General features: G+C 36.4%; 2 pseudogenes; one reads left to right on the top strand and one right to left on the bottom strand.

Moving 5' to 3' along the window:
* The first annotated feature begins 8,553 nt into the window (after positions 1-8,553).
* LOC141515969 (small ribosomal subunit protein eS24 pseudogene) lies at positions 8,554-8,946 on the top strand (annotated as a pseudogene).
* A 3,234-nt stretch (positions 8,947-12,180) lies between these two features.
* LOC141515968 (small ribosomal subunit protein eS4-like) lies at positions 12,181-13,028 on the bottom strand (annotated as a pseudogene).
* Positions 13,029-13,717: the final 689 nt, after the last annotated feature.

Raw genomic sequence — 13,717 nt, 5'->3', positions numbered from 1 at the left:
CCCAAGATCCCTTAGTAAGTGTCTGAGGTCAAATTTGAACTTGGATTTTCCTGACACCAAACCTAGTGTTCTATCTACCAAGCCACCTTCCTTTTTAATGCCACTATTTAGTTTAGAATTCTTCATTCCATTGCTTTGGTTGAATAGAATCTAGGCGAGATTCTGAGTACACCCTGAGGCCCCCAAGGATACTTTGATTGTTTTCAGATGAGCAGACCAACACAGTAAGAGAAAGATTTACCAGTTTCATGGATCATATTCTTCTAAAATGAACCTACATAATATTTTGGCAGGGATTGCCAGTCCACATAGTGGTCCTCATTTCACTGCCTTAAGGCATATCAATCAAATTTAGATCATCCACAAGAAACAAAGTCCCTCCCCCCAAAAACACTACAGGTTACAAAAGTGTTTTCATTGGGACATGATGGTTAAGAGGTACAAAATGTTTCATAAGGGCAGCTAGGTGGCACATTGGATAGAGCACTGGTCCTGGAATCAGGAGTAACTGAGTTCAAATCTGGTCTCAGACATTTAATAATTGCCTGGCTGTGTGACCTTGGGCAAGTCACTTAACCCCATTGCCTTAAATTAAAAAAAAATGTTTAATGTTTCATAAAAGCATGAAGAAGACATTGGTTACCAACTGAGCCTCATGATACACCATAGGAGCAAAGCATACTGACTCACAAAGGTGTAGCCAGGGATAGAATAAGATATGATTCAAAATATCTTAGAGTGCTTTGGAATCCCAGGACCTGTATTCAAATATTCAGATATCTGAAAATAGCTCAAATGTCTTTTCCCCTCATATGTCCCTGTGGGACACTTCACCTTACTTCAGTTTTTTCATCTATAAAATGTGGACCTTGGTCTAAACCTATATTCCTATAATCCTGTGAGTCAACTACTTCAAGATTCTCTGGGTTTTTCCTCCTCACTCGCTAAAGCAATCAATTTTTTTTCTTTCATAAGAGATGATGAATAAAATACAGCTGTCACTATTATTACTTCCTGTATTTGCCATAAATGTTAAGAATCTTAATCAGATTTTACAATCTGAATTATCTAGTAAAAAGCAAAGGATGGGCACAAGAGTAGCAAACAAATGATTAGGAATGAATCATTTTGATGGACCTTCTAACAAATACAAAGGGCAGAAAAGAGAGAATCTAGTTTAAGTTTAGGGGAGCAACTAAAAGAAGTTTACCATTATTCCCTCCTTAGAATGTGCAGTATTTATGTTTTTGCCACAATTAAATATCAATTGGCTTAAAAAGTTGGTTGATCACCCTGCTGAAAGAGGTTTATGAACCATCTCTTTACACTAGATTATCAAGAAAAATTGATAATATTCCTTAAAACACACACACACACACACACACACACACACACACACACACACACACACACACACATGATCTAGAGGGAAAGGAGAATCCTGACCTGTGTCAGGAGATTGGAGGCTAGAATGATGTCACAAAGAGGAAAAGGGGAAATAAAAATTATAGAATACTTTGAACTAAGAAATGAGCCTCTTCCCAAAGAGGATATTTAACACTAACAGAAATATTTTCTTGAACTCCCAGAAATGATCAAATACTTTCATAGGAGATTCCAGGTGAAAAGTCATCCAGTAAAAGTCAGAAGAAGAAGAAACAAATAATGATATTGGTGACTTCCAGATGAAAAATGTTAAGACATTCTTTTGTTCACATGAAAACAATAAAGGATAATTTGACTCTTCTCAGGTCATTTATCTAAAGTGTGACAGAAAACTTTCCAAGACTTGTCAAAATGAATAATTGCAACTCACTTCTGGAAATTCACAAAGGCATAAATATTACTTCCTGAGAAAACTTAGAAAGCACTTCTAATAACTCCATACCTATAAATGACAGCATATTGCATGCCTTTCAATGGGTGTGGCAAAACAAGAATCAAGAAATCAACATTTTTAAAAATGAATGTTGAGTCTTAAGGGCAAACCCTTTGACCAAGCAATTCCACTACTAGGTCCATCCACATCAGTTTGCAGAAGATAGCCTAGGTGTTCATACACAAAGGATCCAATTTAAGGCTAAGAATTAAAATGAACTAGAGGCCCTAACACAAAATGGTAAATTTGACCAAAGATTTGATAACAAAGGACTTAGTGGAGACAGAAACAGCATATTGTCTTTTGGGCATTTTATAGATCATCTGTTCAGAAAGAGAAATGCAATGAGGGGTTCATTAGATCGTCACCAAGACCTGATATAATAAATATGTGCAAAGTGGATTACTACATATTCAGATATAGCTTCTGACTTCTAAGATTGCATGATTTTGAATCCTCAATTATTAAAAAGGTAGTTCAAGATATTTTACAATATCTTGAATGGTAATAATGAGATCCACATATGCCAAACACTACACTAAATATTTTACAGTTGTAAAGGTTTAGATTTTATTTTTCCCTATAAAAGGAGTTGAATATTTTAAGGAAACCTTTAACGTAAAGAACCTTATTATGAAGTTTCCTGATAGGGATAGGGTTGGGGAGGGGCCAAAATACTTACAGGAATGGCCTCTGTTGTTGCCAAGATGAAGAAAAATAAGATAGTCTTCATATTCTTTGTTGGCAGCAGTAGACTGTTTTAAAAAAAAAAAAAGAGCATAGTACAATTTTAATTATAAAGCAGCATAAACCCTGATCAGAATTTGGTACTTTCATTGGGCACAAAACCAACTTCATATTAATCTGGTTGCTTTTTAAACATGGCAGGAAAAATGGTCAGGAAGTCAAGGGAAGATTGTGACATATCCACCAAACTTAGAACCAAAATACCTATCTGTTTGCTTATACTAAGAGAGAAATTGGCCTCACTGAAATTTGTAAAACAGATTTCTAGAAAAGTCTAGATACTAATGTGATTATGAAACACAGTATGTATGTAAATGTATGTTAGCTGATTAAAGATCATCTAATCTAAGATTTAAAAGATGTGGAAATAGGCTAAAGGAATTCATGGTTTTCCTGAAGTCCCACATGTGGTTAAGTGACAGAAGTTGTATTTGAACCCAGTTTTTCTGATATCCATTTCCAGTCTGTCAGTAAGTTGATCAGGTAATCTTTATTAAACCCTTCTGTGTGCCAGACACTGGGAATACCCCCCCAAAAAAGGCAAAAGGAGCTCACAATGTTCTTTGTATTGTATTACCCTGCAGCACATTTCCGGTGTGATGTGTAGAGAACAAGGTCCCACAAAAATTACTATGAACAGAAGAAAGAAAAGATTCTGAATTCCCTCACCCCATCCTATCTGTACCTCCAAAATCATGAAATCCAATTATATCTTAGTCATGATTCCTCTATGAGTTTAGTTGTATCAAATACTGATAAAATCAATAGAGTTAGGTATTTACCTCATCGTTTTGTTATTAACACTAAAAGGGCTTTTCAACTTTATTGAACTCTTAAATTCTAATGACATAAAAGATGCTAGATGTGATAGAAAATCTATTTACTATCCTAGCTTCATCTACATGAGAATACCAATCTATTGAACAGAGAAGGATTATTTTCTCAGATTTCTGGAAGCACCAGTCATCTTTATTGATTCGTCACAAATTCATCTCTAACTATGCTTAATCAAGACACTAGAGTTTTTTAAGGTACCTAGATAAATTTAGCATTCATTCTCCAAGAGTTTTGCATGATTTTTCCATTATGTTCTCTTATTTGATAAGTTATTTTATACTAGGGGAAGAATACCCCAAAGTTTAAAACATGTCTAAACTTCAAATTTGCTCTTTGACTGAAATGCAAATTATCTTTGAAATGCTATTGTTCAATATTAGGAACATTTCTGGTCTTACCTTGACAGTCTTCAAAGGAACTTTGAAAATCCAGAATTGATCTTTTTCTTTGAAGAACAGTGGTAATGAGGTGTTGTACTGTATTTTTGTATGACTGTTGTGTAGCTACTGAAATTTAAACTCTGTTTGACAATTATGTCCACCAATCACCATCTGGAAGCCCACCTGTTATAAAGTTGTGAGGTGTGGCTGTGACCATGAGGCTCCTATTAACTTCCCACATACTGCTATATATTTGCTCCCTGAAATCCTTGGTTACAAAGTGACTAGACTAACTTTTACTTAATTAAATAGCTCCTACCAGGCCGGTTTAGTATCTTAAGTATAGAGAATCAGCACGGCACAGCACCCAGAGCACCACTTAAGCTCTATCACCCCAACATTTCTTTTCCTGTTAGGGATGGCAATCTAAGAAAACTCTAGGTTTCTGAAGTAAATATGACTGTCTATTTAAGACCCCTATCATTCCTGAGGTGGATATTTAAGTTACTGTGCTATAATTCAATCAGTGGCACTGACTCTGCCTGAGGGACCTTAGAAAAGCTATAAATAGTTGTGTAGAGAAGTCTTTCTGTTCTAAAGGAACAATAAGGCATGAACCATACACCAAAAAATAAAAAACAAAACCGTCTACCCAAAAACCAACTGTTGATGTTGATGGTCTTCAGAAAAATATAAAAGAAATAACTTCAAAATATAAAGTTTTTTTGTTGTGGCAGTCAAATCATTAAAAAGGAAGCAAAACAGGTCAAAGGACTTTGTTATTCATAGAAAAGTCATTTTGCTGTCCATCTGAAAGAGACTAAGCTATAAAGAGATCATTATATATATACTATTCATGGTATATCATTTTATGATTTTGTGAAAGTTTATGCAATCATTTAATTAAATAACTTATAAACACAGGATTGCATATATAGGAATTCATTAATTATAGATCATAAGTCCTATTGATATTGCAACAATAATAATTACTTAGAAATACTCATCCATGACTCTACCAGATCTATATTCCAGATGAGATGGAAGAAACAGGATCTATATGTATAAGGATATTTCTTTTGTGGTGACAAGAAACTGGAAATTAAGGGGATATCCATCAGTTGGGGAATGATTGAACAAATTGTGTTATATGGTTATGATAGAATGCTATTCTGCTATAAGAAATGATGAGCGGGATGCTCTCAGTAAAACCTGGAAAGACAACATGAGAAGATCCAATGGAAAATATACCATATACAAAGTAACAGCAATATTGTAGACTGATTGACTGGGATTGACTTGCCTTTTCTCAGCAATTCTGTGATTCAAGACAACTCTGAATGACTTATGATAGAGAATACTACACATTCCAAAGACAACTAATGATGTCTGAATACAGATTGAAGCATCCTTTTTTAAGTTTTATTTTTCTTGAGGTTTCTTTTGGGAGGGAGTGCTATATTTACTTTCATTGTATGACTAGTATAGTAAAGTTTTGCATGACTACACATTTTTAACTTATATATCATATATATATTTATCATTATATATGTTACATCAAATAACTTGCTTTCTCAATGGGGGTGGGAAGAGGAGAGAATTTAGTCCTCAAAGTTTTAAAAATTAATGTATGTGTGATATATGTGATAGGGAAAATAAAATAAAATATTTAAAATTTTAAAAGAGAAATTGTCATCTACTACCCAAGCAAGAATTTGGGGGGGCGGGGCTAGAACTTTTTAGGTAATCCATTTTTCATTATCTTTCAGGATGAGCTTCTGACTCTGTGGACTTCACCACCATGATTCAGCTGCTCAGTGTCCTTGGAAATTCTCTCAGTGTCTGGGGCCTTTTCACCCTGCAATGCCCTTCTGCTAGGTTGACTCCCTCCTCCCACTGGTGAGTTCTGCTGAAAAGGTTTTACTGAGTCTGGCTGCTGCACATGCTATATCTTCTTGGAGCCATAGGTGAGTTGGATGACAATTCTCCTCTGATGCCCTGGTGTAGGCTATTGCCATGTCATACCTACGCTATTGCAATAGCCCAATGATTAGGGTCCATGCCACAAATCTCTTCCCACTCCACTTCATTCTTCATTTAGATGTCAAAGTGGTCTTCCAAGAGTGACCATATCATGCCCCTAGTCATAAAAATACAGTGACTCCCTATCACCTACCTTAGTGGGGGAAGAGAAGAATGGAATATGGAGCACCTCTGGGGTGCTGGGGGATGATGTCAAAGTCCTTAAAGTCAGAAGTATAGCCAAGAGGGGAATAAAATATGGCCATCCAGGGGCTCACTCCAAAAATGGAGGTTCCCAAAAGAACTCACCAGTGGGAGGAGGGGGTCAGCATGGCAGAAGGGCATTGCAGGGTGGAAAGGGCCCAAGCCCTAAGGGAAGTTCCAAGGTTATTGAGCAGCTGAGTTACAGTGGCAAAGTCCATAAGTCAGAAGCTCAGGGACCCTATTGGCATTGGACACTTGTGGTAGAACAGAGTATTTAGTTTTAGTTCCAGAGCAAAGAGAACAGCTGTAGTGTGCAGCCACCAAAGAGACTGAAAGTAGCAAAATCATTTGTGGGACAAGGTGACTAGGGTCCCTAGCCTCCAATTTTGGTGAGATATGTCAAATGATCCCAAGTACAAAAAGAGTTTTTAGAAGAACTTTAAAAGGACTTTAAAAATCAAATAAGAGAGATTGAGGGAAAATTAGAAAAAAATAAGAGCAAGAAAATTATGAAAAGAGTCAACCAACTTGAATTAGAGAATCAAAAACTTAGGGGAGAAAATAATTCTTTGAAAACTAGAATTAGGCGATGGAAGGCTAGTGATATTCTAAGATATCAAGAAATCATAAAAAACAAAATCAAAAAGAAAAGATAAAAAGAGTGAAACATCTCATCAGAAAAACAACTGATCTTGAGAACAGATTGAGGAAAAATAATATGATAATATTTGAACTATCTGAAAATTACAATAAATTTTTAAAAAGACTCTTGATAGAATATTACAAGAAATTATCAAGGAAAATTGCTCTGAAGTTCTAGAACAAGAAGGCCAAACAGAATTAGGAAAAAAAAATCCCCCAATCACCATCTCAAAGATATTTTAGTAGAAGGTGTTTTGGAAACAGAACAGGCATTATCATCCTAATCCCAGCAGCAGGAAACCAGGTAAAGCAGGCCAGGACATATAAGATCACTTAGAGTTTACACAAATGTTCAGAGCCTGCCCTAACACAAAATCACAATCTTCCACTTAGACTGGAAGAATGGATAGACAAAACATTTTCTATTATAGTGCCAGGGATTCCCAAAACACAAACCCAGAAGATGAAAATAATTCCAAAACACATACAAGCAAAGTCTGCAAGAAAATCATAGCTTAGTCATAACAAACATTAGAGTTCCAAGAAGATTTTTTTTTTATGTAGGTGCTACTATATAATAAATGATAGTGCTAGAAGAAAGAATTGGAAAATAAATAAGAGCTATGGAAGAGAAACTTGAAAAGAAAATTAACAACTTAGTCCATTGTCACAAAGTCCAAAGGTGTTTATTAAATTCTTGCTAAAGTAGTATACAGGAGTAGCTAGATGCTCAATGGATAGAGTATTAGACTTGGAGTCAGGAAGACTTGAATTCAAAGTAGGCCTCAGACCCTTATTAGCTGTGTGGGCCTGGGCAAATCACTTTACTTCTGTTTGTCTTAACCACTGGAGAAGGAAATGGAAAACTACTCCACTATCTTTGGCAAGAAAATCCCATGATCAGTAAGGTTCACAGGGCCAAGAAGAGTAAGACAAGACTGAATAATTTACTTTTAATGAATAAACAACAATTAATCCTTGGAAGTAAAGTTTTGGCAAACCCAGACAGCATGCTAAAGCGCAGAAACATCTTACCAGCAAATATCCACCCAATCAAAACTATGGTTTTCCAATAGCAATGCCTACTTGGGAGAGTTGGACTATAAGAAAAACAGAACTACAGAATCGACACTTTTGAATTGTGGTTTTAGAGAAGAGTTTTGAGAGCTCTTTGGAAAGCAAGGAGATCGAGAAATTGGGGCCATCACCAGTCATCTTGACTTGGGTCTTGCCACTGGACTCTCCTAATTCTGGAGGTGAGAATGGGACTGGTCACCTTACACAACTCTGTTTCACTTAAATCCAATTCACTTGCTAGTCAAGACATCACCCTCCTGATGTCATTGCTCCTCTTCAAGAACAAAGGACAAATAACTTTAAACAGTTAATTCAAGTACACCCTAACAACAACATGGGGGCGATGATCATGGACTCACTCATTCCATCAGAGCAACAATCAGGCACAATTTGGGGGTATCTGCGATGGAGAATATCATCTGTATCCAGAGAAAGAATTGTGGAGTTTGAACAAAGACCAAAGACTGTTACCTTTAATTTTTTTTTAGGGTTTTTTTTTGCAAGGCAAATGGGGTTAAGTGGCTTGCCCAAGGCCACACAGCTAGGTAATTATTAAGTGTCTGAGGATGGATTTGAACCCAGGCACTCCTGAATCCAAGGCCGGTGCTCTATCCACTACACCACCTAGCAGCCCCTTACCTTTAATTAAAAAAAAAAAAAACCATTATCTTATTATGTAATTTTGCTATCTCTTATACTTTATTTTTCTTCCTTAAAAATATTTCTCAGGGCCCTCTCCTGCTGCTCGAGGAGCTGGCCACTACCATGAATGACACAGTAATCATCAGAACAAGGAAGTTCATGACAAACAGACTTCAGCAAAAACAGGTGATTGTAGATGTCCTTCATCCTGGCAAGGCCACCGTACCTAAGACTGAAATTCGAGAAAAACTGGCCAAGATGTATAAGACAACTCCAGATGTCATTTTTGTCTTTGGATTCAGAGCCCATTTTGGTGGTGGCAAAACAACAGGCTTTGGCATGATTTATGATTCCCTTGACTATGCAAAGAAAAATGAGCCAAAGTACAGATTTGCAAGGCATAATCTTCACGAGAAGAAAAAGACATCAAGAAAGCAGCGAAAGGGACGCAAGAACAGAATGAAGAAAGTGAGGGGCACTGCAAAGGCAAATGTTGGTGCTGGTAAAAAGGACTAAAAGACACTGTGGATGTTTATCTGTGAAGATGATTTGAATTTTTCATCAAAGCGTAAATAAACTGTTAAAACTCTTTTTAAAAAAAGAATATTTCTCAGGGTGGCTAGGTGGTACAGTGGATAGAGCACCAGCCGTGGAGTCAGGAGTACCTGGGTTCAAATCCAGCCTCAGACATTTAATAATTACCTAGCTGTGTGGCCTTGGGCAAGTCACTTAACCCCATTGCCTCACCCAAAAAAAACCCTATAAAAAAATATAATTTCTCTCTCATCACATTCAACTGGGATCAATGTATACCATGGAAACAATGTAAAGACTAACAGACTGACTTCTGTGGGGGTGGTAGATGGGGGGGGGAGGGAAGTGAGATTAGGTGAAAAATTGTAAAATTCAAAATAAATAAATTTAAAGGTTAAAAAAAAAGTTAATTCAAGTTATTCACTGAAGGGTCAAATATTGAAGCCAAAGCTTAAATACTATGGCGATTTAATGAGAAGACAGAACTATTGAAAAGGCCCTGATGCTGGGAAAAAATTGATGGTAGAAGGAAAAGAAGTGGTAGAGGAAGAGATGGAAAGATAGTGTCATGGAAACAATAAACATGAACTTGGACAGATTTCAAAAGAGTGGAGGATAGAAAGGCCTACTGGTTTGCTATGTCTATGGGGTCATGCAGAGTCAAACTGAACAGCAACAATGAGCTATTCATTTACTAAGGTCTGGAAATACAAATATAACAGTGACTACCTTGCCCCCCCCTCATTTGCCTAATGGTCATTTATGTTCCATTTCACTCATTCCCCAGTGTTCTTCAGTATTACACAGGGTGAAAACAGAAGGAATGAAAAGGAAAATTTGAAATTTCCTAGGGGATCCAACCCATCCCACCCCCACCATTGCCTAACCCCTTTGTGAATAATGAGGAGGGAGGGGAGGTAACTAAGAACTGAGGAATTCAGTGCATGCAGTAAGGAATAATCTAGCATGTGACTGGGAAGGGAACTATCCAATCAGGATGTTAAAGAAACAAGATGGATATAGTTAACTATTTTCTTTGAGTGGGTAGGGTAAAGAATTAGCTGTCTCAAAGAAAGCAAGAACTATTTAAGGGAGTCAGAAAAAAGGGGAAATGAATATTTTAAAGAAAGTTGTATAATCTGAGTAAATGGTTTTGGTAAATTTGGATAGGGGAAATTTTATATGATTATTCTTTGTGATATGCAGCTTGAAATTCCTAGACTCCTATGCTGGGAGATGGGAATGGGAAGCTGCTGCTTATCCTTAGCTGGAAAACTAGAGAGATATAAATGAGGCTGATCACTATCCTGATCCAGTTCTTGGAGGAAATTGGGAAAAAGATTATAGGAAACTGGGAATGCTACTACCTTGAGTCTTTTTTAATGAGTTTCCAGATAAAAATGTGCTCTTTTTTGAAGTGCTAATAGTAAATGGTCCATGGATAAATGTTAACCTTTAATGATTATAAATCCTGATTTGATTTCATTGAAATCTGTCCTGAACTAAATCAAAATGCTGAGTGCTCCTCTAATGTTCAGAACCACAAGAACATTGTACACCCTTAACAGCAACATGGGGGCGATGATCAGCCTTAATGGACTTGCTCATTCCATCAGTGCAGCGATCAGTGGTAATTTTAGGGTAACTGCAATGGAGAATACTATCCGTATCCAGAGAAACAACTGTGGAGTTTAAACAAAGATCAAAGACCTTCAATCTTAAAAAAAAAAAAAAGTTGTCTTGTGTACTACATAATTTTGCTATCCCTGATATTTTATTTTTGCTCAAAGATATGATTTTTCTCTCAACACATTCAATTTTGATCAATGTATAGCATGGAAACAATGTAAAGATTATCAGACTGCCTTCTGGTGGGGAGGGAAAGGAGGGGAGGGGAAATGTGTAAAATTCAAAACCTTACCAAAAAATGATAGATAGAAACAACTAATGTATATAATTGGAAAGAAAATAAAATATTTATGTAATAAAGAAATTGTCAAAGTCGGGGGGGGGGGGAAGAGTACTTCTCTATTAGGATAATTGTGATAAAGTAGAATGCAATGCAGAAATACATTTGCTCTTTGGAATTAAAGCATGAAACTGCTGGAAAATACATAGATCAGAGAAACCAAATTGAAATATAGTGTTAGGAGTAGCTAGGTGGTGCAGTGGATAGAGAACCACCATGAAGTCAGGAGGACCTGAGCTCAAATCAGGTCTCAGACACTTAATAATTACCTAGCTGTGTGGCCTTGGGCAAGTCCCTTAAACCCATTGTCTTGCAACAAAAAAAAAAAAAAGCAAGGAAATAAAATTAAAAACAGTAATGGAAATTTAATAGCTATGTGAGTACACCTGCATTTCAAGGGGGGACTTCTGTGAGGACCAGAGAATTGTAAAGTATTTTTCACAGGATCTGGCATATGACAAGTACTCTATAAATGTAAACTGTTTTTATTATTATTTATTAATTATATGGAATTGCTACATACTTGCTGGCTTAATTCACGGTTTTCTATGTGATCAGTAACAATAGTGATAAAATGAATGATCTTCTGTGTAAGGAAATTTGGAAATACATTCAACTGAATTGAGGCTATTTGACTACTAATTGGTTTGGTTTTGTTTCAAATTCACAATATCGTTAAGAAAGTAGAAATTTCCAGGTTTGCCAGTAAGAGGAAGTTTCACCTAAAACTATTTGACTATCACTTAAGAGAATTATGAAATTGTTGATTAAGTTATTTGAGGCAATTATCATAATGTTAAAGACTTATCATGTATTTCCATAAGCATATTTTAAAAGGGAAAATTGATCATTGATTATTCTGCAGGAAAAGGTACAAAGACCTTGTAAAATCTCATTATTTGTAAACTTACAAGGTTGCTTGGCACCATCATAAACTCTATCTTTTTTTTTTCTTTAAGTTTTATTAATATCTTTTGTTTTAACATCAGCCATTTTGCAATATTCCTCTCCCCATCCTCCAATCACAATGAGACTTCCCATGTAACAAAGAAGTTAAGCAAAACCAATAGAGGTACATCTTCCACGCCATTTTATGCAACAGTCATACGCAAAGTACTGTAATTCAAGGAAAGAAGAGAAAAGCATTATGGCTTGTTCAATTTTGCTTTATAAAAATGAGCTGTTTAAGATTCTTATTTTTTTGGTGTAATTTATATATTCGTAGGATAATCATTTTAAAAACTGAATTTAAAATCTTACTTTGATTGAAAACCTACAAATTCTCTCATGATTTACAATCATTTAGCCACTGCTCTGCTTAGCTGCCAATCTCTTATCTCTCTCCTCAGCAATTGTAAGATGGACACCCTTTCCTCTGGGAAGAGAGATCCAAGGCTTATTACCTTTGCCAATAACAAAAACGTTTGAAAGCCTAGTAGCAAAACTATTGCCATTGGCATCTTTTACATGAACAACATCAAAAGAGCCAGGATGTTTCTCCCTATTTGTAATCACACCAATTCGACCCAAGTTGGCTCCACCGGTCACCATACATAGCTTTCCAGTATCAAACTTGATGAAATCAGTGATTTTTGCCAGCTTCTAAATCAATCTGAACTGTATCATTCACTTTGATGAGGGGATCTGGATAACGGATAGTATGGGCATCATGGGTCACCAGATGGGGAATACCCTTTGTACCCACAAAGATTTTTCTCACTTTGCATAACTCATATTTAGCCTCCTCAGCTGTGATACGATGAACAGCAAAGCGTCCCTTTGTGTCACATACCAAATGGAAATGTTCTCCTGTCTTCTCAATGCTAATGACATCCGTAAAACCCGCAGGATATGTGATATCATTGCGGACCTTGCCATCGATCTTGATGAATCGCTGCATGCAGATCTTCTTTGCTTCATCTCCAGTAAGGGCATACTTGAGCCTGTTTCTCAGGAAGATGATGAGGGGGAGACATTCTCTCAACTTGGGGGGACCTGTAGATGGTCTTGGAGCAAATACTCCTGTTAACTTATCCAGCATCCAGTGCTTTGGAGCTGCTACACGTTTCAGATGTTTCTTGGGACCACGAACCATGGCTACACTAAATCTGGGATAATACACGAAATTTACTCGACTGCAGGTAGGGTCGGGGACTACTTAATGGCTGTGTTTGGCCACATCACTTTAACCCTCTGGGCCTCTGAGTCTTTTCCAGAAGCACGACCTGCCGGTCCGAGGGTCGCACGGCAAGAGCTTATCAGTCTTATCTTACATCTGGTCCTAAATTGCGCAACAGCTTGCTGTGTTGCAAATTTCCTATTAAATAAATAAGATACAAACACTTTACATAAAATGGTGAAATTTTCAAACTTGCTTATAGTTTCACCTAAGGTTTATTTGTTATCACTTATAAAGGTTATGAAGATAAACCTGGAATAGTATATATTTCAGTTAAATCTTAAACCAACTTAGTTTTTAACACATTCCAATCTTAAAAATTTAGTTTTGTTTTAAAGGGTGAAGATGCAATAACTTTAAAGAGGGATATCTGTTAGTCTGGAGGTTTGCAGCAACTGGTCAGTGTTCTTTTTCTAGGGTTTTGAGTAAACTGTTATATATTCATTATCTATGTGGCATTCCAAAACATCATTATATTCCTCATTTCTATTGGTAGATGTTTATACCAGTATAAGTTTAGACTCTAAGAGAAGAAGAAAAAGAAAAGGAAGAAAAGACTATTGAGTAAATCGTTAAAGGTGTGGTAAACTTTTGTCATTGCGACA

This window comes from Macrotis lagotis, chromosome 3 (assembly GCF_037893015.1).
Source record: "Macrotis lagotis isolate mMagLag1 chromosome 3, bilby.v1.9.chrom.fasta, whole genome shotgun sequence".
Taxonomy (NCBI): Eukaryota; Metazoa; Chordata; class Mammalia; order Peramelemorphia; family Peramelidae; genus Macrotis; species Macrotis lagotis.
The sequence above is the reverse complement of the archived record's forward strand: the minus strand, read 5'-3'. Positions and strand labels throughout refer to the sequence as shown.